Consider the following 25,000-nt stretch of genomic DNA (forward strand, 5'->3'; position numbering starts at 1 on the left):
TTTGTACTAATTCGTTGCTGTGATGTTATTTTCTGTTTTAATTTTGGGGGTATTGTTAGTGTTTCGTGGGAGGATGGCATTGTTATTTTTTTATTTTTTTTTAACATTTCAATGGCATGATCTTTTCCTCGGAATATTCACTCTGGGCGTTTTTAAATCAAACTCGAACTCGGCATAACAGTTTTACTCTCTCATTAAGTCGATAATGTGCTTTTTTGGATCATTTAAAAATCATAATTAAAAAGAAAAATGTAATGAATAAATTTAAGGGTCAAACTGACGCTTCTACACTATTGGGACGAAATTTTGTAGTCGATAAATGGAGTTTTCAGATAAAAAAAAACAATGGCTCGAACTGATTTGTTTTTTGTCAATTCTAATAAATTACAATGGTAGTTTCCAAATTATGCAGTCGAAATTACTTAATTATTGAGCAAAACAACTTAAATCGTGTTTAGCAGGTGAAAAATTGCGGCCATCTTGTTTAAATCAAAACGGAAAATTACCTCCTTTTTGAACTCTCCTGTGCTTTACGATCGTTTTCATCAAATTCTTTTTTTTATTTTCTTTAATAATTTTTTACCTTATCGATTTTCGTAATTTTTGGATATAATCATCTTAAAAATACAAGGAATACGTAGATACCATTGTTTTCATGTGAAGTGCAGTTTTACGATTTTCGAAATTTCATCCTAATAGTGTAGAAGCGCTGTCAAAATTCTATTATAAATAAATAATAATAATTTGGTAAAACAAAAAAAAAAACGTCATGCACTTCTGTGTTTTAGATTTTATTTATAAATTTAAAAGTTTATTAAAACTCAAATGTATTCATAGAATTTTATTTTGTTTTTGTAAAAGAAAAATGCAACAACAAATAACAATTTTTTTATTACTTACATAAAAAAAAATGATGTTCATAATTATTTGGGGATTTTGCTCAGAATTCCTTCTATATTAAAAAATTAAAATTAATTTGATCAAGTAGTTTTATTTTTATACAGAAAATTATTTCTAAGCGATCAATGGAGATTCGTAGGTATTACAATATAAATCTAGTTCATATGAATTATGTTGAGTTATCTCCCTTTGTTTCTTGACGTATTTTTTTTTTCAAAATGGCGGTAGAGACTGTCAGTATTCGGATACTCATAAAAATTGATTTTCTTATCCCAAAAATAAAATTACTTAATCAATTTACGTGAATTTTGGCATATGATATTTTTGTTTTGTTCCAGGATGTACATCATCCAGATTTAAAAAAAATTTATTTCTATTTTTTTTTAATATGGGAGAATTCTGGACAAGAACCTGATTTTTTAATTACAAATGAGATATACGTTGACACATACCCATGTATGGCATGTGTTTTATATATATATATATATATATATATATATATATATATATATATATATATATATGATGGAAATAGTATTCCGACAAAATAGAGAAATAAAAAGGAACAAACCGTATTATGTGTTTGTTCATCAACGTTTCGTCTTTATTTCCAGACTTCTTCTGGATGAATGAGATTAAGAAACAAAAAACACCAGTACAAAATATTTTTTCAAATATTATGTACAAAATATATATATATATATATATATATATATATATATATATATATATATATATATATATATATATATATATATGTATGCACCTCAATTAGATAATATTCTGCTTATATTCTTGTCAGTTCATGTACACAAATACTTTCTTTTCTATCTATAAAATTTATTCTGTGAATATTTTGTCATTTATTTTGTTAGACGTATTTTCTTACTATTGATAATTAAAACTAAAAATATCATTTGGCCGTTTTTACTATTCTATTTTATTTATTTATTTTATTTAAAAACATTTTTTTTTTTAATCTTATTTCTTTGAAGATTGTAACGCTGGGTATAGGGCAGCCAAACCAGTTGCCAACATTGCCCTGCTTTTTATTGAAACTAACCGAGAGCTCTTTTTAGTATCCTCACTGTTCTCTTAAGTGCAATTGTCTGGATCTCTTTTGCACTAGGTAGGACTTCAGGTTCTTCTTTATAAGCCCTGTGGCACCTATAATAACTGGTATGATTGATATCTCCCTAAGATTCCAGTTTCTTTTCATATATAATGCATAGGATCTTGATATTTGGTCTGTTTCTCCTTTTCAGCCCTGTTCGGACCTCCATCATTTGGGACATTCACTTTAACCAAGGTTGCCAATTATATAGTATTTGGTGCTTGTTAAGATAGAATCACAGATCGATTTTATTTAAGCATGTGGGTTTAAGCAAAAACAACAGTACTTACTCAATTGTCATGTCGAAAATATTAACATATCCCCAAATTGCGAAAATTTATAGAATAGAACAACTTCTATTGTGTTTTTAGTAAAAAAAAAAAAAAAAAAAAAGAAAAGAAAGTTTATCGCTATAGTTTACAAATATTGGAAGCCATTAAAGTAGCGAGAAGGGAGATAAGTATGCCCCTTGTATTCGTTATCTTCAAGGTGTTCACATATAGGGAAAATGCAATTTTCCCCAAATTTCCGTCAAAATTACTTATAACTAGAAATAATTTTCTGCTTGATGAATTTTTGTAATTTTTGGGTATATTACTATTTTCGACATAACAATTAAGTCAGTACTGTTATTTAAAATCACATATTAAAAAAAAATCGATCTGTTGACTCTATCTAATATTTAATTTCCCTATTATGCGCTGAAAATTTTAATGTTCTTTATTATAAATAATTTTTTCAATTTTTAGTTAAAATTATTTGCACATTGATTGTTAGAACTTTATTACATTATTAATTATTACATTTGCGATTATGTAATATTTGCTTTCAAAATCATCTGTTAAAAATTTAATGTTGTTGTTGTTATTATTAAATGATAATAATAATTATTTTTTTTACAACAGCAGGTATACCCGACGTTGTTCGGGATTGAATGAGAATCTACAAATGATCCAGCCTCCCTATACTATTATTGTCATTGAAATCTGTGAAATCGTCCATTTTTTTTTTTAATCAAATCGATTGATTGCCTGCTCTAGTTAGGCCTCCCCCTCCCGAACGAGCGTACAGGGAGGAAGCTTCACATGCCTCTCCGCAGTGACAGTCCACAATACATTATAGTCTACATTGCACTGTAGAGAATCTACTGCTAATTTTATTAAATTGTTTATATAATTGTTTCACTTAAAGTTTAAAATGCAAAAGTCAAGCATCATGGTTTAATTGTGTTCTAAACAGAAACATTCATTTCGAACGCGCCCCTGTCTTATCAAAGAACCAACTGTTGATTTTATTTAATTATTTTTACATAATCACTTGAATTAAAGTTAAACATACAAAAGTCAAGTATCATAGTTCAGTTGTGCTTTAAAAAGAAAAATTTATTTCGAACGCGCCCCTGTCTTATAAAAGAACCTGCTGTTGGTTTTGTATGGCGGACCTTTCTGCATGTGCAGTGATAAAACTTTTCAAATGCACTTGTGCTGTTAGGTTGTATAAGGGCATCAACTTTGATCAAAATCAGACTTTTTTCTTGAATCAAAGTTTTTCGATTACTGATTTGTTTTTGATTATCGATTTTTGATACTTATCAGACACATTCCGATACAAAACCTATGTAAGAACACTGCCAGACATATAAAGTACCTTCATGTACATCACTTATTAAAATCTTAAAGGCAAAATAGAAAACATCCACTTAACCATGGTCGCCGTATCTAAAATCAGAAATAACGAACCTATACCCAATTATTTTAGGTCGGATAGATTTGGAGGGAAGTTTTATTTTTATTATTCACTAGAGTAGGTGCCTGGCGTTATCCGGATGTTTGTTGGTGTGTGTCGAGCAAAAAAAAAAAAGGTGGTGGCAGGCAGGCAGGCTTGAACTCGTACCGCAAAGGAGGAAAAGAACATGAAAAAAAAAAAAGTGACGTTTTTGCTGTTGCTGCCATTTCCAAACCAGAAGTGACGAAGGTTTAAATTAAGTCAATCGAAAAGAGGGGATGAATTTCGAAAATATCGGCGAAAAAAGCGACCCCTCTCTGGATAAAAAAGTGCCGAGTTGTGGATGAAAGAATTAATGTTTTTGGCCAATTTTTCGATATTTGTCGTCCAAAGGGTCGAGCTTAAAAATGATACCGATCTCGTGATAATCTGTTGCTTTTGTTGAAAGTTTTTTGCGAGACATACAAACATACATACATACATTTAAACAGACAGCTGAGATTTATATTATAAATGAAAACAATTCGAATTTATTATACGTGAATAAGTGTTTGTTATTTTGTAATAAAATCATATTTTGTTAATAATTAAAAAAATGTCCAGTGTTTACCCAGAAAGAATACATTACAAAATTGCTTCTGTGATGACCCGCGTTCTCTTTATGAAGCCACAGATTTGTTCATAACATAAAAGTCTATACAAAGGGTTTTTTTTTGGTAAAAGCAAACATTAAATTAAAATAAATCACATAAAAATATTATCAATATACAAAAATAATGTTTATTCCAAACATTAATTTTTAACATTTATAATTTAAAAATACAATTTAGGACATATGGCCCTCATGGCTCCCGCGTATATGGTGTGATCTAGAGATCCAATTTTCACAAACTCTATGCATTAAATTGGGTTGTATTTCGGCTATAACGCACCGAATATTATTTTCTAAGTGGTCTATTATGTCTGGTTTATCAGCGTAGACATGGGACTTTACATATCTCCAAATAAAGTAATCTAATGGGGTTAAATCGCACAAACGAGGCGACCAGTTGACAGATCATTTCATGAACTTATTCGTTCATCAAACGATGTTTCAAAATGATTTTCAAAATAAATCTGCAAAATTTGTAAACACTGTGCAGGTGTCAGCCTCTTCATGATGAATTGCCAAACCAAGCTGAACTCAAAATAACTGATAGTTGCTAAATCTGCAATAGTTGTCAATTTAAAATTTGCCGCCTTTAAATATATATATATATATAGAGAGAGAGAGAGAGAATAAATGACAACAAACTATATTCCAAAATTCATGATGTTGACCATCTTATAATTTATTACTTTAATTCAGTTGATTTTTACAATTCTTGACATATATATATATATATATATATATATATATATGTGTATATATATATATATATATATATATATATATATATGTATATATATATACAATTAAGAAACTTTGTGCGAGTTTGTTCCCTATGGACTCGAAAACGGCTGGGCCGATTTTTATGAAATTTCACACAAATGTACTTTATGTGCCTGGAAGTTTTTCTAGATAGATTTTGTATCGGAATATTTTTGATAAGTATCAATAATCGAAATAATCCGATGAAAGATTTATATCAGAGTTAACACCGTATGAAGCCTACCATCACAAGGGCATTTGTGAAGTTTTATCAACCATACAAGCCGAAAGGCCCGACATATAAAATCAACAGTAGGTTCCTTGATATGACAGGGGCACGTCTGAAATTAATGTTTCTGTTTAGAGCACAATTGAAACATGATACTTGACTTTTGCATTTTAAACTTTAATTCAAGCTATTATATATAAAGTATATTTTCATAAAATCAACAGTAGGTTCTCTACAGTGCAATGTAAACTACAATGTATTGTGGACGAAGTCACGATGGGGAGGTATGTAACGCTTCCTCCTGGTGCACCGCGATGGGGCCCCAACTAGAGTAGGCAATCCAATTAATCGATTTGATTGAAAAATTGGGAGTATGAAACATACGTTGATCATCATTCAATACCAGACAACATTGGATCTCCCTGCTAGTATATATATATTCTTATTTTAGTGGAGTATAAAATTTAATTATCGAAATTATGAAGATTTATATTTTTAATATTCATGATTAAAAGTAATAAGACTAAAACAAAAGTCAGCCGATCGGTTTCACCCTCACTTAACAAAATCTGTATCTACGGATTTTGTGATAGGGCAAAAACGAGGGAGGAGAACTTTGTAAATAAAAACGTTACGATATATATGGAGGAATATGTCAGTGTCTCACGTGATAATCTAAGAGATATATAAGTATAACTCTGACCTTTTTAAATTTCAGTATTTAGAAAAGAGTATTTCGGCTACCGATTCCATAGTCCTGTTTATAGGTGACATATTAATTTAGTCTATTTAGAAATAATTTTATATTAATTTTTCACTGGTACACAGCAAACGAATTTTAATCACATGTTTCTTTACTTGTATATTTTATTTATAAACCAAATTTATATATATTTTTATTTTTTTTACATTTGTATCTAATTGGTGTTACCTATATTAGAGCGGGGCCTGTGGAATTTCCACAGCGGTATCTTTCGTATGGCTGCTGGGCATTCTGTGGACATTCATCGTGAATGGAGACCTTGCGATATTATTGTAGCCCTTTTGTTAAAACTGTAAAAGTATTTATCTTAGTAATCTGGTTAATGTAGTGTTAGAACGTATCTGGTTATTACGGTTTTTCTCCAATATCTTTATAGGAATCAGTTAGTATTATGCAACTGTAATTGAGAAAATCATGTTTGCAAAGTGTCTACATTATGTGAAGAAGCTGAAACAAAACAAAATGAATTGATTTGATCTGATGTCGTGTTTATCTAACAAGGAAACTTGCGCTATAAGTTGAAATGATTCCTCATTTAATAATATTTATTAATAATTAGTGGGATCTGTGGAAATTCCACGGCGGCATTTTTCATAAGTAATATATTGCTGCTGGACATTCTGTGGACATTCAGCATAAATGGGGACCTTGCGATATTATCGTAGCCCTTTTGTTAAAACTGTAAAAGTATTTATCTAAGTAATCTGGTTAATGTAGTGTCAGAATGTATCTGGTTATTACGGTTTATCTCCAATATCCTTATAGGAGGTTGTGGCAAATTTCTATTGTATGGACACCTTGCGCGAATGGAAGTCCCACAATATTATCATATCATCTTTAGATAGAACAGATACTACACTTGGATCCTAGCTTGAAGACCTAGAAGGTATATTTTAGTTCCACACACGGTCCAAAAGCGACATCATTTATTTACTTTTTTTTATATTGCGTCTTTAGTGATCGGGAGATCCTATTTATTAAAAAGGAGGATAGAACGTGATAACATACTACGAACATTAAATAAGCGTATTTATATACTAATTTAATGTTCGAAGTATGTGATCACCTTCTATCCTCCTTTTTAATAAATAGGATCTCCCAATCAAATAATTTGTAATCTGGAAACCGTGATACACGTACGTACGTTTAAGGTACTACAGTATATATAGATTTCCCTGTAATCCCAAAATAATTATCTCCCCTTTTTATGACTTGAAATATTGTTCCTGTTATTCAGGATAAATAATTATTAAAAAATAAATTTCTTCGTTATTCTATCTAAGAATACATTGTTCATCGTCATATATAGAAGAGCATTTTCAGATTTCTCTTTTTTTTTTTTAAATCACTCCAGACAAGATATGAAGCCACTTGGTGCAAGGAGCCAAAAATTCAATACCACTTCAAGGTCAAAAACAAGCTAACGATAAATGTGATATAGATAGATTTCAACCCAGAAAATAACAATTCTTTCCCCTCTGCCAGAAACATTGTTAATGGAATGTAAGAACTAAAGGAAGAAAACAAAGAAAGTTACAAGGTAGTTACTCTCGCTTTATATTGAAATATATTTTTGCTGTGATATCTCAAAATCATTTTCATTACTGATATACAAAACTAAATGTTTTGTTTCTATTTACTTGCTTCCCCGCAGAGAAGACACGAGATCAGTTTTTCATGTTGTGAAAATCTAGATCCTCAAAACTGGGTACTTTAGGTTAGGACATGAATAACAATTGCCTCAGTCTGGAAGGATTTCTCGTTCACTGACCAAGGACAGAAAAGATAAAGTCTAATATGAGAACAGATACTACACTTTGCTTTTATCAAAAAGAAAAATAGATAATAATAATAATGGTAGTAATAAAAACAACCATTACATATAAAATATGCTATTTCATTTTTAAATATGAAAATATTATTTCACTATTAAATGTAGAAATATTTCATTATTATATGTAAAAATATTATTTCATTATTATATATCAAATATTATTTCATTATTATATATCAAATATTATTTCCTAAATATATATAAATTATTATTTCATTAATATATATAAAATATTATTTCATTATTATATATAAAATATTATTTTATTATTATATATAAAAACTATTTCATTAATATTTATAAAGGTACTATTTCATTATTATATGTAAAATATTATTTCATTATAATATGCAAAATAGTATTTCATTATTATATGTAAAATATTTTCATAAATATATGTATATATATAAAAGGATCATTTCATTAATATATATATAAATTATTTCATTAATATATATAAATATTATTTCATTAATATATATAAATATTATTTCATTAATATATATAAATATTATTTCGTTAATATATATAAAAATTATTTCATTAATATATATATAAAAAATTATTTCATTAATATATATAAAATATCATTTCATTAATATAAAATATCATTTCATTCATATATATAAAATATCATTTCATTAATATATATAAAAAATTATCTCATTAATATATATAAAATATCATTTCATTAATATATATAAAAAATTATCTCATTAATATATATAAAATTATCCCATTAATATATATAACAAATTATCTCATTAATATATATATAATATATATAAAATACTCTCATTAATATATATAATATATATAAAATACTATTTCATTAATATATATAAAAAATTATTTAATTAATATATATAAAATATTATTTCATTAATATATATAAAATATTATTTCATTAATAAATATAAAATATTATTTCATTAATATATATAAAATATTATTTCATTAATATATATAAAATACTATTTCATTAATATATATAAAATACTATTTCATTAATATATATAAAATATTATTTCATTAATATATATAAAATATTATTTCATTAATATATATAAAATATTATTTCATTAATATATATAAAATACTATTTTATTAATATATATATAATATTATTTCATTAATATATATAAAATATTATTTCATTAATATATATAAAATATTATTTCATTAATATATATAAAAAATTATTTAATTAATATATATAAAATATTATTTCATTAATATATATAAAATATTATTTCATTAATATATATAAAATATTATTTCATTAATATATATAAAATATTATTTCATTAATATATATAAAATACTATTTCATTAATATATATAAAATACTATTTCATTAATATATATAAAATATTATTTAATTAATATATATAAAATATTATTTCATTAATATATATAAAATATTATTTCATTAATATATATAAAATACTATTTCATTAATATATATAAAATACTATTTCATTAATATATATAAAATATTATTTCATTAATATATATAAAATATTATTTAATTAATATATATAAAATATTATTTAATTAATATATATAAAATATTATTTCATTAATATATATAAAATATTATTTCATTAATATATATAAAAAATTATTTCATTAATATATATAAAATATTATTTCATTAATATATATAAAATATTATTTCATTAATATATATAAAATACTATTTCATTAATATATATAAAATATTATTTCATTAATATATATAAAAAATTATTTCATTAATATATATAAAATATTATTTCATTAATATATATAAAATATTATTTCATTAATATATATAAAATATTATGTAATGATTATACATGTAATAACTATTTAATCATTATATATAAAGATACTATTTCATTATTATATATAAAAATATTTTTTTTTCACCGTTCTATACAGAAATATTTTCAGTGTTTTACCTAAAAAATAATTTTGATCACTGATATACAAAAAAAAATTTTTTTTCACTGTTATATTTAGAAATAATTTAAAAAGAAAACTTCTGATCAACGTGTTGTTTTATTGTAATCAATAATCGAAAGCTTTTTGAATAAAAACCAACAACTATTGATAATCTGATATTGCAATAACTAATGCCTATTTACAGTGACAAACTTGATAAGTTAATCCTAGTGCATATAACACACACACACACACACACACACACACACACACACACACACACACACACACACGTGCGTGTTATATACTGTTTAAAAGATGCTTATCTTCATCTTCATTTTATGTTCCAATTTCCTATTTGGTGTCCAACCCTGGTGATAAAAACTTTATTTCAATAAAAATTTGTATCGTCTCGGAAACGATAGTACACAGATCAGTAGTTTATGTTAAATTATTGGAATCTACATGAATGATTATTTCGTGAATCATATTATCTCATACCTATTCGACACACACACATACACGTGGATTAAATACATGATATATCATAAAGTTGAATGCTATGAAGACACAATGTATCCAAATGACGAATGAAAAAACAATTAAACATAGGAAGAAATCAGCAAAACGCAACCGGTAAATCTCTCGTTTTGATTATTTTTTCCCCGTGTTTAAGTGCTTTTTTTCTCTTTTTCATAAAAATACAACGACTCTGCTCAGTTTTGACAGACTATGAATACCCACTAAAGGGTGTCTGTGTGTAAAATTATTGTAGCAAGAGTTGCGTAATTTCTAACCACACCTCTCCTGATACGGCACTGTTTTTAATTTCAATTGCAAGTGTGTATATATATATATATATATATATATATATATATGTTCAAGACGACTGGACACAATACCGAGATAAGCAGAGAACACATAAAGTCCCTAGAATTCCCAAATGGTCATATGTGGATTTTTGTCCAGAATTGCCCCTATATGATATTTTTAATCTGTATGATGTACGTACCCGTGACAATAAAAAGAAAATCATTTTTAAGCGATAAATAGGAACCCGTCGGCATGGTGGTGTTATATAAGAGGAACCAAAGACTGGATGTCTAATCCGAATAATTCAAATAATCTCCTTTGTCAATTTAACTAATCCAATGATCAATATCGATCGCAAATTGAACACTATACAGTGATACAACTCATATTCTGATTCAACTTAGATGAAAGACTTTTGACTAACTGAACCATCCTTGCATGTCAGTGCATTTATGGACAGTTTTTATCAGGCGATTTTTCTTATGAAAAGACGACATGATTCCATTTCCGTTTTATGAGACCGTTTTTTTTTTGTTGTTGCAAGCCATCTACTAGTTGGTCAGTTGTGTGCAAATCCCAAGAATGATAGCAGCCTTCTATCGTGTCTGAAAGTGACACAATGTTCAACAAGTGAGATCAGAGATGCACCACTGTACAACTCATGCTCATTACCAATAATAGAGATGTGCCCAATGCCTCCATTCAGTCTCGAAAGAGAAAGGATACTTCCTGTAGGGGCAGCTGCACGTAATTGTGAGGCAAAGGTTGTGCAATCTCCAACCTCACCTCTCCTGAATCGGTACTGTTTGAGTCCAGTGGCAAGGAGAAGTTCAAGACGACTGGAAACAATGCCGAGACAGAGAGCTCATACAGTAAGTTCCAAACAGTCACCCATTTAGTACTGATCAGGTTCAACATTGCTTAACTTCGGGAATCTAGTGAGAACTGGTGTGTCATCGTGATTATGCCATACACGTTTTAGAGGTAGTTTAAAATCAATAATTATGCCGACCATTCCCAAGGTGATGAAAGCAAAGTTTCTGGCCACGGTTATGATTTTTGGTGTGGTTTCAAGTGAGGGCCACATCACGCCAACTCACATCTTCGAAGTTGGCTTGAAAGTCAACACCAAAGTGTACCTGGATGTGTTAGAGAGTGTGGCGATGCCCTGGTGCAATCAGGTACCTGCTGGCAGATCCTGGGTGTGGCAGTAAGACTTGACGCCAGCTCACAAGTCCAAAGCGACCCAGGCTTGACTTCAGAAAGAGTGCTAAGACTTTGTACCCTTTTCTCACTGACCCCCTCCTCTCACGACCTGAACCCACTGGACTACTTCATTTGGTAATATGTCAAAAACATCACCAACGTGGCCTCTCACAACACCAAAGCCAGCCTGATCACCACCATCCGCCGACTATCTGCTGAGTTCCCGTCAACGCTTGTGGAAAAGGCATGCTCTCAGTTCCAAACCCATATGGAGGTAGTGATTGAGGCTGCAGGCAGTTACATTGAATAGATGTCAGCTCTACTACATAATCTACTTACCTATTGCATGTATATCCTCATTAGGGGAGATGACGACACTTGGTTTTTGCAGCACTAGTAACTATCTATCTTTGTATGTACATGTACGAAAAATTGTCATGCTCACCACTTAGCAGCTATGAGTAAAATAGTCTGCAGATATTAACGTCTGGTGAGTATGAAGGCCATTCTGATGAGACAATCACCTAAGTGTCCCCGTATATCAATTTAATACAACTTTATATTAAAAAAAAAAAAAAAAAAACCAAACCCTGTTAGCTAAATGATAAATATTTATTTATTTAAAACTACTAGTAAAGCTAAAATCTATAGATCATCTTCCAACTTGGGGGCATATATATATATTACATGTGTTTTTTATATTTATCCAAAAATCAAAAATTAGGAAAAAAGGGAACAAAGCAACTCTGTAGCTAACTATTTAAATAGAAGCAGAATCGGAACTGGTATCGGAATTAGTAATATAAAACAGAATCTGTAATTTACCGGAATTGGGAAAAATGTTGGAATCGTCCCATCACTACTAGAAATAAAGATATAGGTTTGAATTAGTTTCATAACTTAGAAGCAAATCCACGTTATGTAAAGTCCAAGTAGCAGTTTTTTTTTTTTTTTTTTTTTTTTGTATAGATAGTGTTTTCTCTGGAAATCAACTCAGAAGCAACTTTGAGTTAAGGAAATGGATGCAACTAGTTAAGAATAACTAAATAGAATATTCTGCCTAAAAGTGTGGCAAAAAGATGTTGAGCTTAATTTTTTTGATGAGTCTATCCCCTAGTGATGGGGTGATTCCAATATTTCTCCTGATTCCGATACAATTACTGATCCCATACTAAATTCTTGATTCCATACTAAATTCTTGATTCTGATACAATTCCTGATTCTGTACTAAATTTCTGATTCCGATACAATTACTGATTCCATACTAAATTTCTGATTCTGATACAATTACTGATTCCATACTAAATTTCTGATTCTGATACAATTACTGATTCCATACTAAATTTCTGATTCTGATTCAATTACTGATTCCGTACTAAATTTCTGATTCTGATACAATTACTGATTCCATACTAAATTTCTGATTCTGATATCATTACTGATTCCATACTAAATTTCTGATTCTGATACAATTACTGATTCCATACTAAATTTCTGATTCTGATTCAATTACTGATTCCATACTAAATTTCTGATTCTGATTCAATTACTGATTCCATACTAAATTTCTGATTCTGATTCAATTCCTGATTCTGTACTAAATTTCTGATTCTGATACAATTACTGATTCCGTACTAAATTTCTGATTCTGATACCATTACTGATTCCATACTAAATTTCTGATTCTGATACAATTCCTGATTCTGTACTAAATTTCTGATTCCCATACAATTACTGATTCCATACTAAATTTCTGATTCTGATATCATTACTGATTCCATACTAAATTTCTGATTCTGATACAATTACTGATTCCATACTAAATTTCTGATTCTGATACAATTACTGATTCCATACTAAATTTCTGATTCTGATATCATTACTGATTCCGTACTAAATTTCTGATTCTGATACAATTACTGATTCCATACTAAATTTCTGATTCTGATACAATTACTGATTCCGTACTAAATTCCTGATTTTGAGTTTTGACTTTATCAGAGCACATTCTATTAAACTATTTCTAAAACAGGCACATTGATGGGACAGATGTTAGAGTTTGGCTACCAGGGTGGGACCTATTAGGTTGGCGACTCTTTTTGTAACCCTGTCTAAGAGTGAGATACTAGTAGCAGATGTATCAGCGCAGATGTGATAACACTAGTCAATGCATGGGTGAATAGTTGCTTTGTAGAGATACAGGATACTCTCAGGTGCGAGTAACCTTCTAGCTCATCTTCTTCACAACAGCTTTGGCAATTAACTCAATGCATTTGTTCCAATTCATGTTGCCTGTAAATGTTAAGCCTAGGAGTTTAAACGAAGTACTTATTAGTTTTTGAGATAATTCCGTCGATAAAGATTTTGGGGATTAAGGTCAAATAAGCGCAAAGTTTATTCTGGATCACACCTCCTACTAATGAGACAATCATTAAAGTGTCCCCACATATCATTAAACTTGGTGGACAAGTCATGCATAGAGTGAAGTTTATCTGTACCAAATATAGATGGATTGCCAAAAAGGATATGTGAATTTTATTAACAATTCTGTGAGTGTCATTTTAGGAGCGGCAGACGTCATGCAATAACAACTTTCACCCCCTAATATAGTCGGAAGGAACTTAAAACTTGGACAACTCTCTGACAACTCTCACCCTTGTGACAAAGTTTGTGCAAATCTTCCACATCTTCAGTTTCTCGTGAATAATTGTATGTACAGATTCCACACTGACATGAAACTGTGCACTTATTGTCTCTATAGACACATGACGGCCCTTATCTTTGAAATTCTTTATTTGGCCAATCAACTCTGGTGTTTTGACTTCCTTACTCCTTCCACACCTCTCATCATTACCCACAGACTCCCTACCTTCCTTGAATTTCTTATGCTGCTCAAAAACTGATGCTCAATTCATACAAGATGGTCCAAAAGCAGTTTGGAGCATTCCATACGTTTATGTGGCATTTTTTTCCAAATGTAAAACAGAATTTTATTGTACATCGTTCTTCTAAAGTGTCCTCATGTCCAGATAGCATTTTTTAAATTCACCAGTTGTGACAATCAGACTATAGTAGGGTGTATTCCAGTTCCTGCTGTAGCTGTTCATTTGAATCTGAAATCATAAAATTTGGTCAGCTATCTTAGATGTATAGCAATAACATACTGAATTTTCAAGTGTCTACAACAATTTTAAATGGCTGTACAAAAAAGTTTGGAAACTTATTGAAGGCCTGGTGCTACCAGATCAGGCTGCCCTGTGGCTTCCTGAGACGAAATGCACCTACATTGACGTTTTTTTTTGTTTTCTGATCTTTTTTGTAAAACTTAATTATGTTCTGCAAAATCAAAAACAAAAACAACAGCCTATTCCCCCCCCCCTTTTTATTTTATTTTTTCCTTACTCCCGGTCCTGGATATGACCTTAAACTACATCCGATGGTGAGGTCCAGCTTACGGGCTTGGGGAGTGTGGAGCCACCTCTTAATTGCCATTGCTCCCAGGTCCACCCTGACCCGGAGTGGTAGTACCTGTTAGGGTCCCAACTATGGGTTAAATAGAAACAGATTTTAAAAAGGAAAAGAAACAACAAAAAAAAGAAAGAAAAAGAAAACAAATATATTCTATTAAATTATCTATTTATTTATTTTTTTTTTTGCCCTGTCGGTAGGGCATGAGAACAAACCGACTGTCCCCCTGCAGAGGGTAAAAATCCCTCAATGGGGCAACCAGTTAGCCGTGGGTTGCTACCCGTAAAGTCTTAGGACGTGATCCTGGTGATTGAGCGAACCTAAACCAGGATACATAGAAGTTTAGGCACCGCAACACATTACTTTGGCCCTTACTTCGATTAGACGGGCGGTCGGAGAGGCCCGATCCGACCAATCGGCCAGTCACGCCAAGCCCCACCATATATTGCCCATTCCAAAAACCCACTACTAATACAACACATCCCCCCTCTCCCACAAATAACCCTACTCCCTAATATATGATGGAAAGCGGTGGCTGAGGGTCAATCGATTAGGTGTGAATATCGATGACGAGGCTGTAAACCCCTCAGGATTGCTACAGATCCCATAGCAATATCAAGAGAGAACAGATAATCATTATGATACCACCAAAGTCGGTTATATCATCATTGTATCCCTGTAGAGGCTGGGCGAATGGGTTTCCCCCCAGGCTCTTCCCAAATAGGACTCCGAGGTGGGTGGGGAACAAAGATGACGAAAAAAGAAAACAAAATATATGGCTTATTCCTCCCAAAAACCACCCAACCACCCAAAGAGAACCCACTCTGATGTCTCTGACATCAGTAGCTCTGACGAAGAGACGTTAAAACCAAGGAACTCAACATTCGTAGTAATAGAATCAATGGAGGAAACTCCTTTGAGCAAACTATCACCTTTTAAAATTGAAAAAAATCTTAAAACTCTAAAACCAAAGTCTATTAAAAAACAATTTAACAGCAGCCTACTAATAGAAACCCATAACGAAGAACAAACTAAAGAAATATTGAAACTAAAATTATTTGAAAACATCAAAGTCAAATGCTACAGACATCCAACCCTAAATACCTGCAAAGGAGTAGTGAAAAGCCACGAACTTGCACTTTGTCCCTTGGAGGAAATCCGGACAAACTTACAGAAACAGAATGTGTTAGATGTTCGCAGAGTTCAAATTAAAAAAAACGGTGAGAAAATCGATACCAATACATATATACTAACTTTCGATTCCCTCACCATACCCAAAGAAGTGAAAGTCGGATATATGAAAATAAATGTAGAAATTTATATTCCAAACCCCCTCCAATGCTTCAAGTGCCAGAAGTTTGGACACCATCAAGATCGGTGCACACGATTACCAGTGTGTGGAAGATGTGGAGAAAGTGGCCCACACATTGACTGCAGAAAAGATTTCAAGTGTGCCAACTGCCTGGGAAACCATGGCGCTGGCTCTAGATATTGCGAAATATGGAAAAGAGAAAAAGAAGTGACCAAACTAAAACATATAAAGAATATATCCTACCCAGAGGCCAGGAAAATCATCGAAACTAAAACATATGCAGATGCAACAAAAAAAACTAATCCAATCAACAATCAAAATGGTCATATACATGTAACGGATACAACTGACAAGAAAATTGATGTCCTAAGCAAACTAATAAAGGAAATGAAAGAACTATTAGAAGAAATGAGGAAAATGAATAGTGCAATGTCTGCAACCAATCCAAGGATAATATTAAGTAAAGACACTACTGAACCACAAAAAGAAACAAAACCACAAACCATTTCTACAAAAACAACCGAACAACCATCAAACACATCACAAGCCAGAAAAGAATCAAAAATCCCCCCAGACAAAAAAAAAAAACAAACAAAAACAGGAAAAGAAAGATCCCGATCTATATCTCGAACAGGGACTCCGACAGAAAATAGATTTGAGGGATTGGAGACGATGGAAGTTGAACACAATTCCAAATGATGAACAAAATATTACAATGGAATATCAGAGGGATGAAAGCAAATCAAAATGAACTCACATTATTAATAACAAATATGAGCCCAGCACTTGTCTGTCTACAGGAGACCTTTCTGAAAGAAAATAATACCATCAACATAAAACACTACACATCTTACAACTACATAAATAAAGATACGGACAGAGCTTCTGGAGGCACATCAATACTTGTTAAGAATTAAGTCCCTCAAAGACAAATAAATATAAACACAAACTTGCAAGCAATTGCAGTTTCAGTGACTCTACATAGAACTATAACACTTTGCTCAATATACATCCCTCCAAAAGATACAATCAACGAAACTGAGATAACTCAATTAATAAAACAACTCCCTAAACCCTTTTTTCTACTAGGAGATCTCAACAGTCACAATGTAATATGGGGAAGTAAAGAAACAAATAAAAAAGGAAAAGAAATAGAAAACATAATAAATAAAAATAATCTATGCCTCCTTAATAATCAAAACTACACCTATATGTACCCAGCAACAGGTACTTTCACCGCCATTGACCTTACCTTATGTGATCCTTCCATATATATGGACTATGACTGGAAAGTACACAATGACACCTGTGGGAGTGATCATTTCCCAATCATCCTGGAAAGTCTAAGCACTAGCACTGAACAAAAAACACCCAAATGGAACCTACATAAAGCGGATTGGAAAGACTTCCAGGAACAGTGCAAAAACCAATTAATTATCGAAAAGAATGATGAAGATGACCATTTGAACTACTTCATTAAAACACTCACAAACATAGCAAATAATACCATACCGAAAACAACCAAAACCAACAATCACAACAAACCTTGGTTCACAAAAGAATGCAGAAAAGCCATCAGAGCTCGACGAGCTGCCTTGAGAAAATTCGAAAAGTATCCAACAAGCGAAAATCTGGATTTCTTCAAAAACAACAGAGCAAAAGCCAGACGAATCATAAAGGAATCCAAAAGAACAACCTGGAGAAATTATATATCCAAAATTAATGTGAATACCAAGGCGAAAACAGTTTGGAACATGATGAGGAAAATAGAAGGAAAGTGTAGTAGTACACCAATATCCCACATCTCTAAAGGCAACAAAATATACACCGCTCAAAAAGACATTTCCAATAACCTGGCAGATAATTTATCAAAAATTTCATCATGTGACAGACAAACAGAGAAATTCAAAAAGATTAGAGAAAAGGAAGAGAAAAAGAAAATTCTATTTAAATCACAAAATACTGAAAAATACAACCAACCTCTTACTTTGCCTGAATTAAAAGAATCGCTAACCAAATCCCATGACACAGCTACAGGGCCCGATGAAATTCCATATGAAATCCTCAAAAAACTTCCAGAAGCCTCAATGAAATACCTACTTGAAATTTTCAATATTATATGGTCCAGTGGAAACGTACCCGAGACCTGGAAAGAGGCCACAATAATACCAATCCCCAAATCTGAAAACTCAAACATCCAATCCCAATCAAGTAACGTCTCAGATCCATTGAATTTCAGGCCAATAGCTCTAACAAGCTGCATTTGTAAGACCATGGAAAGGATTATAAACAAAAGACTAATCTGGTTCCTGGAAACAGAGAATCTTATTACAGAATTTCAAACAGGATTCAGGAAAAACCGAAGTTCAATAGACCACATAGTCAGACTTGAAACCTTCATCAGAGAAGCCTTTGTAAGGAAAGAACATTTAACAGCAGTGTTTTTTGACATGGAAAAAGCCTACGATACTGTGTGGAAGTACGGTGTTACAAGGGATCTGAAGGCGCTTGGACTAAAAGGCAGAATGCCAATTTTTATTGAAAATTTTTTAAAAAATAGACGGTTCAGAATAAAGGTTGGCACAGCTCTCTCGGACTTGAAAGAACAAGAGAATGGAGTACCTCAAGGGAGTATACTGTCAGTGACCCTGTTCAGTATCCGAATTAACAACATTGTAAAAAACCTTAACCCTGGGGTAGATTGCTCCCTATATGTGGATGACTTCCTAATATGCTGTAGATCTAGATATATATCTATAATAGAAAGGAAGCTTCAATTGTGCTTAAACAAAGTAATGAGATGGACGGAAGAGAATGGATTTAGATTCTCCAAAAGAAAAACGAAATGCATGCATTTCTGCAAACTAAAGAACATGCATAATGATCCTGTCCTAACCATGGAAGGAATGCCCATACCAGTTACTGACCAGTACAAATTCTTAGGGATTTTATTTGACAAAAAGTTAACATTCATCCCACACATAAACTATCTGAAAAAAAAATGTAACAAAGCTGTAAATCTTTTGAGAGTGGTAGCACATACCGATTGGGGTGCAGACAGGGAAACACTCCTTAAACTTTACAGAGCACTAGTCCGCTCAAAGCTAGACTACGGTTGTTTCATATATGGATCAACCCGAACATCATATATAAAAAGCCTAGACCCTATTCACCATACTGGCCTAAGATTGGCCCTAGGAGCATACAGAACTTCCCCCGTGAACAGTCTATACACAGAAGCACACGAACCCCCACTAGATCTAAGGCGAGAAAAGTTAGCCCTTCAATACTTACTGAAACTGAAGTCTTGCCCAAACAACCCTGCATACCAATGTACCTTCTATCCTAAATATGAAGAACTCTTTAACATGAGAAGAAAAACTATCAAAACGTTCGGGCTCCGAATGAAGGAAAGCATTGAAGAATCGAAAATTCCAATCTCCAGCATTCACAACTTCATACTGCCTAAAACACCCCCATGGACCATGAAACAAGTTGAAATAAAACTCAACCTAAACAAAAAGTCCAAATCTACCACAAACCCTATTGAATACCACGACGAACTTCAACATTTAAAATTACAATATTCAGACTACACCTTTATCTACACAGACGGGTCTAAAAGCAACAATCACACTGGATGTGCAGCAACGTACCATAAAACCACAATCAAGAGAAATCTTCAAAATGAAGCATCTATATTCACTGCAGAGACTATAGCTATCGATCTAGCACTCAACATAATTTCAGAGGAAACCACCAAAAACTTCATCATTCTCACAGATTCTCTATCAGTCCTATTATCTATACAAAATCAAAAACAAGAAAATCCACTAACAACAAAATTAATAGAAAAAATCAATATCCTTTCAACTACTAAAAACATTATTCTTGTCTGGATCCCCAGCCATGTGGGGATCAAAGGCAATGACAGGGCAGATACAGCTGCAAAAAGATCTTCTCACCTTCCAACTGACAATTTTAAGATTCCACATACTGATCTTAGACCCCAGATAAAAGCATACATACAGGAAAAATGGCAACTGCGGTGGAGTCAGCAAGAGGGCAACAAATTATACTCAATCAAACCTGAACTTAAGGAACGATGTCCGGACATCAAGAGATCACGCCGAGAAGATGTGATACTGACTCGGCTGCGCATAGGGCACACCAACTTTACTCATTCTTATATACTAAATGGAGAATCGGCGCCAGAGTGCATCCCATGCCAGGAGACACTCACAGTAAAACATATCCTAGTTGGGTGTAATGACCTTGCCCCAACTAGAAAATTATATTATACAGAAAGCAATATGGAAGACCTTTTTGAAAAGGTCAACTCAGCAAATATTCTAGCATACCTAAGGAAAGTAAATTTATATAAGAAAATTTAAGGAAATTTAAAGTTACCCAAATATACACATCCATGTATAAATACAACATTTAATTTCTTAGTTCAATTTTATAAAAAAAGGGAGGAAAGGCTGAAAAAGTCATTCCCCACCTCCCAATAAAAAAAAAAGTTAAAAAAAGTTAAAAAAAAAAAAAAGGACTCCGGCATTAAATGACCACATAGGTTGATATGCCGTAAAACCAATCAATCAATCAATCAACTTATTGAAGGCACCTGCTATTTAATGTTTTTAAAGGGTTATGCTTTCATATCCACCTCACTTCTTCTTTAGGGTTGTATTTAGAGATTTAGGGACACTTCCATTGTTTTCTCAAGTAAATTTTAATAATTAGATTTTATGCAGATTCTTCAACCTTCTTTTCTATAGGGGACACGCAAGCAACTTTGTGTGTTTAAGTTCGTTCGCTATGAACTTGGAAACGGCTGGACCAATATTTTTTTAAATTTCTCACAAAGGTATTTGATGTGTCTGGGAGTGTTCCTACATAGGTTTTGTATTTGAATGTGTCTGATAAGTATCAAAAATCAATAATCGAAAAAATTCGATTCAAGAAGGAAGTCCGATTTTGACCAAAAGTTAAAACCTATTAACAAACTCGCTTAAATAGTCTCTATCAATTATTTCATATGATATTGTACCTAATGTATAGTCATGATTTCAAAAGTAAAAACGAAAAAAATTGGGTGTCATCAGCTAGAATCGAAACCGAAACCAAAACAGTAGCATTCAAAGCTGGTGACGTTACCACAGTACCAACATGACACGCATATGGACTGATTAAGAATTAAAAACAAACTAAGATGAATGTACAAAATGTATAACAATGTTTTCAATTTTGCCTCCCCCCCCCCCTTTTGGCACCTTAAAACATGTTAACCGGCTAAAAACCCATAGAAGAGTGGTTCATAAAAAATCCAATCATTTGAGGCTGCTCTGTGACTTTTGGAAGAGATAGACTTTGAAAATATGGAGACAGACAGACAGACAGACAGACAGACAATAAGCCGCTTATATATTAGATTTGCAGACTGTTATCCTCATCTTCATAGTTGTTGTGGTGAAGCAACAAATATATATACAAATTACTCATCTCCAAAGATTCCAATAACAAAAAAATAATAATATAAAACATCAATGTTGTTGTTAGACTCTCCTTGATATGATGTTGTATATGATTCTATCTCATACTCTAACACGGGCAACGTCGAGTAACCTTACTAGTATATATATATATATATATATATATATATATATATATATATATATATATATATATATATATGATTAGTTTTTTTTGGGGAAAAAGAAATCCAGCAGAGTGCTCAATTAAAAGGAAAATCCGAAAAATAAGAGCGTATTTATATTTTATATTTTGTGTACAGAAAGTTGTTAGATGAGATAAGTCATTATTGGGCTTGAAACCGACGGTACCAATGACTTATCTCATCTAACAACTTTCTGTACACACAATACAATATATATAAGCCTTTACTATGTGTATTTCTTCTTCTGATAGGGATAGTTTATTATTAAGAATTCAAAGAAAAGAAAAAAGTGCCAATCGTAGTTCTTGCAGCTGAAGAGGATGGTATCACGTGTACCGTGTATAATCGGACGGGCGGGAGGGAAGAACACATCTAGATTAACAAGCATAATACAAGCAGGATTGCATCGAAAGATTTTATCGATTTTTTTTCTATTCGCTCATCAGCTCCAGTGAAGACGGCCTCAATTTGTTATATAGTCGAAATCCTGTTCAGCCTCTCTATTTTTTTTTATGGAAATCGCTCCAGACAGGTCATGAAACCACTTGTTGTAAGGAGTTAACAAGAATACAAGATGATTATTGCAAAGACAAAAGATGCCCATTGACCTTAGTCTTGAAAAAGACTATTGGCAGAAAGAAAACAGTTCCACAAACTTGCAGTTCTTAGAAAAAAAAAAACTACTGGAATAGGAAGCTGTATTATAACGAGGTATCAAAACACTGAATTGATGGAGACCACATTTGCTATAATGATAATAATGTTCGCTAATGGGCTGGTAGATCGGGGTTCAATCCTTAGTCAAATCATACTAAAGACTTAAAAATTGTATTCGATGCCACTTAGCATTATAAGAAGAGGATCTAGGGCAAGTAGAATAATACTGGGAGTGGAGTGGCACGCTTCCCTACAGCTGGATGTAGCAGCTAATGAAAAGAGAGCCTTTGAATCGCCCTCGACTACAGTCAGCCACCTTGTTTAGCTTAGATCAGCAAGTAAAATGAGTGGGAATAAAGGAAGCAGAATTCTGAGGAACACATGACATAATCTCTCTCTCTCTCTCTCTCTCTCTATATATATATATATATATATATATATATATATATATATATATATATATATATATATATATATATATATATATATATATATATATATATGTATATATATATATGTATATATATATATATATATATATATATATATATATATGTATATATATATATATATATATGTATATATATATATGTATATATATATATGTATATATATATATGTATATATATGTATATATATATATGTATATATATATATGTATATATATATGTATATATATGTATATATATATATGTATATATATATATGTATATATATATGTATATATATATATGTATATATATATATGTATATATATATATGTATATATATATATGTATATATATATATATGTATATATATATGTATATATATATGTATATATATATATATATGTATATATATATATGTATATATATATATGTATATATATATATATATATATGTATATATATATGTATATATATATATGTATATATATATGTATATATATATATGTATATATATATGTGTATATATATATGTATATATATATATGTATATATATATATGTATATATATATATATGTATATATATATGTATATATATATGTATATATATATATATATGTATATATATATATGTATATATATATATGTATATATATATATATGTATATATATATATATATATATATATATATATATATATATATATATATATATATATATAAACTGAGACTAGCAACATCACGTCTGTAAGAAAGAGGTTGCAGAGAAGAAAAAAGATGGGGCCAATCAAATTAGGGATATGTTTCTGCACATTATTAAGTACCCTCAAAGGAGACGGAGATTTACCAGCTTAAATATGACGACAGTACTCCCTACATGGTCTGTTAGTAGACGTGTATAGATAGAGAAAAGCCTCGGGTGTGAGAAAGTGTTTGAAGAGATGGAGAGAACTGATTTTGTAAGAAGCAAAAAGCCATATATGAACTCCAAGATTTAAGGACGATGGGCTAAAAAAAAAAAAATTATTTTTTATAGTTACTCAACTAGGGTATTAAGAGCAAAAGTATTTGGAATCAAAACCGAAACTCTAGCATTCAAAGCTGGTGACGTTACCACTGTACCAACATGATGAGTAGAGCTATGACAACAGCATATTCTTTTTATTATTTTGACACTCGAGTGTGTATCCGTTGATATCTTATATGCTTTTATATAGAGTTATGTGCTTCTCGGCTGATTAGTTGTGTCTAACTGTGTCGAATATATACTCGATAATAATATTCTGTTACCGTAGTCCTAGTGATGAGAAAGAAAGACTGAGAAGTTTCCGAGTCAATTTTTTTTCTTCAAGAGCAAAGCCATCCATGAGAATCTCAGGAAGAAAAGGGACACACCTACGATTGCAAGACATAAACTGAGTCTTAACAGGATTAAACGAAACAAGCATTTCATGCCCAAATGCACAAATTGAACCCAAGTCAACTTCTGGATTAGCTGCATATTTCAACTGATTAGCGGGAGATGGGTGAG

At 31.2% G+C, this 25,000-nt stretch overlaps 1 protein-coding gene across 4 annotated transcripts in view; it reads left to right on the forward strand.

Annotated features, from left to right (window-relative positions):
• The window catches only part of LOC145247521 (mitogen-activated protein kinase kinase kinase 13-like), a 280,001-nt gene that overhangs the window by 25,743 nt on the left and 229,258 nt on the right, over positions 1-25,000 (forward strand). The window lies entirely within an intron of this gene.

The sequence above is a fragment of the Euprymna scolopes genome, chromosome 25, assembly GCF_053919585.1.
Source record: "Euprymna scolopes isolate OS-2025 chromosome 25, ASM5391958v1, whole genome shotgun sequence".
NCBI classification, from domain to species: Eukaryota; Metazoa; Mollusca; class Cephalopoda; order Sepiida; family Sepiolidae; genus Euprymna; species Euprymna scolopes.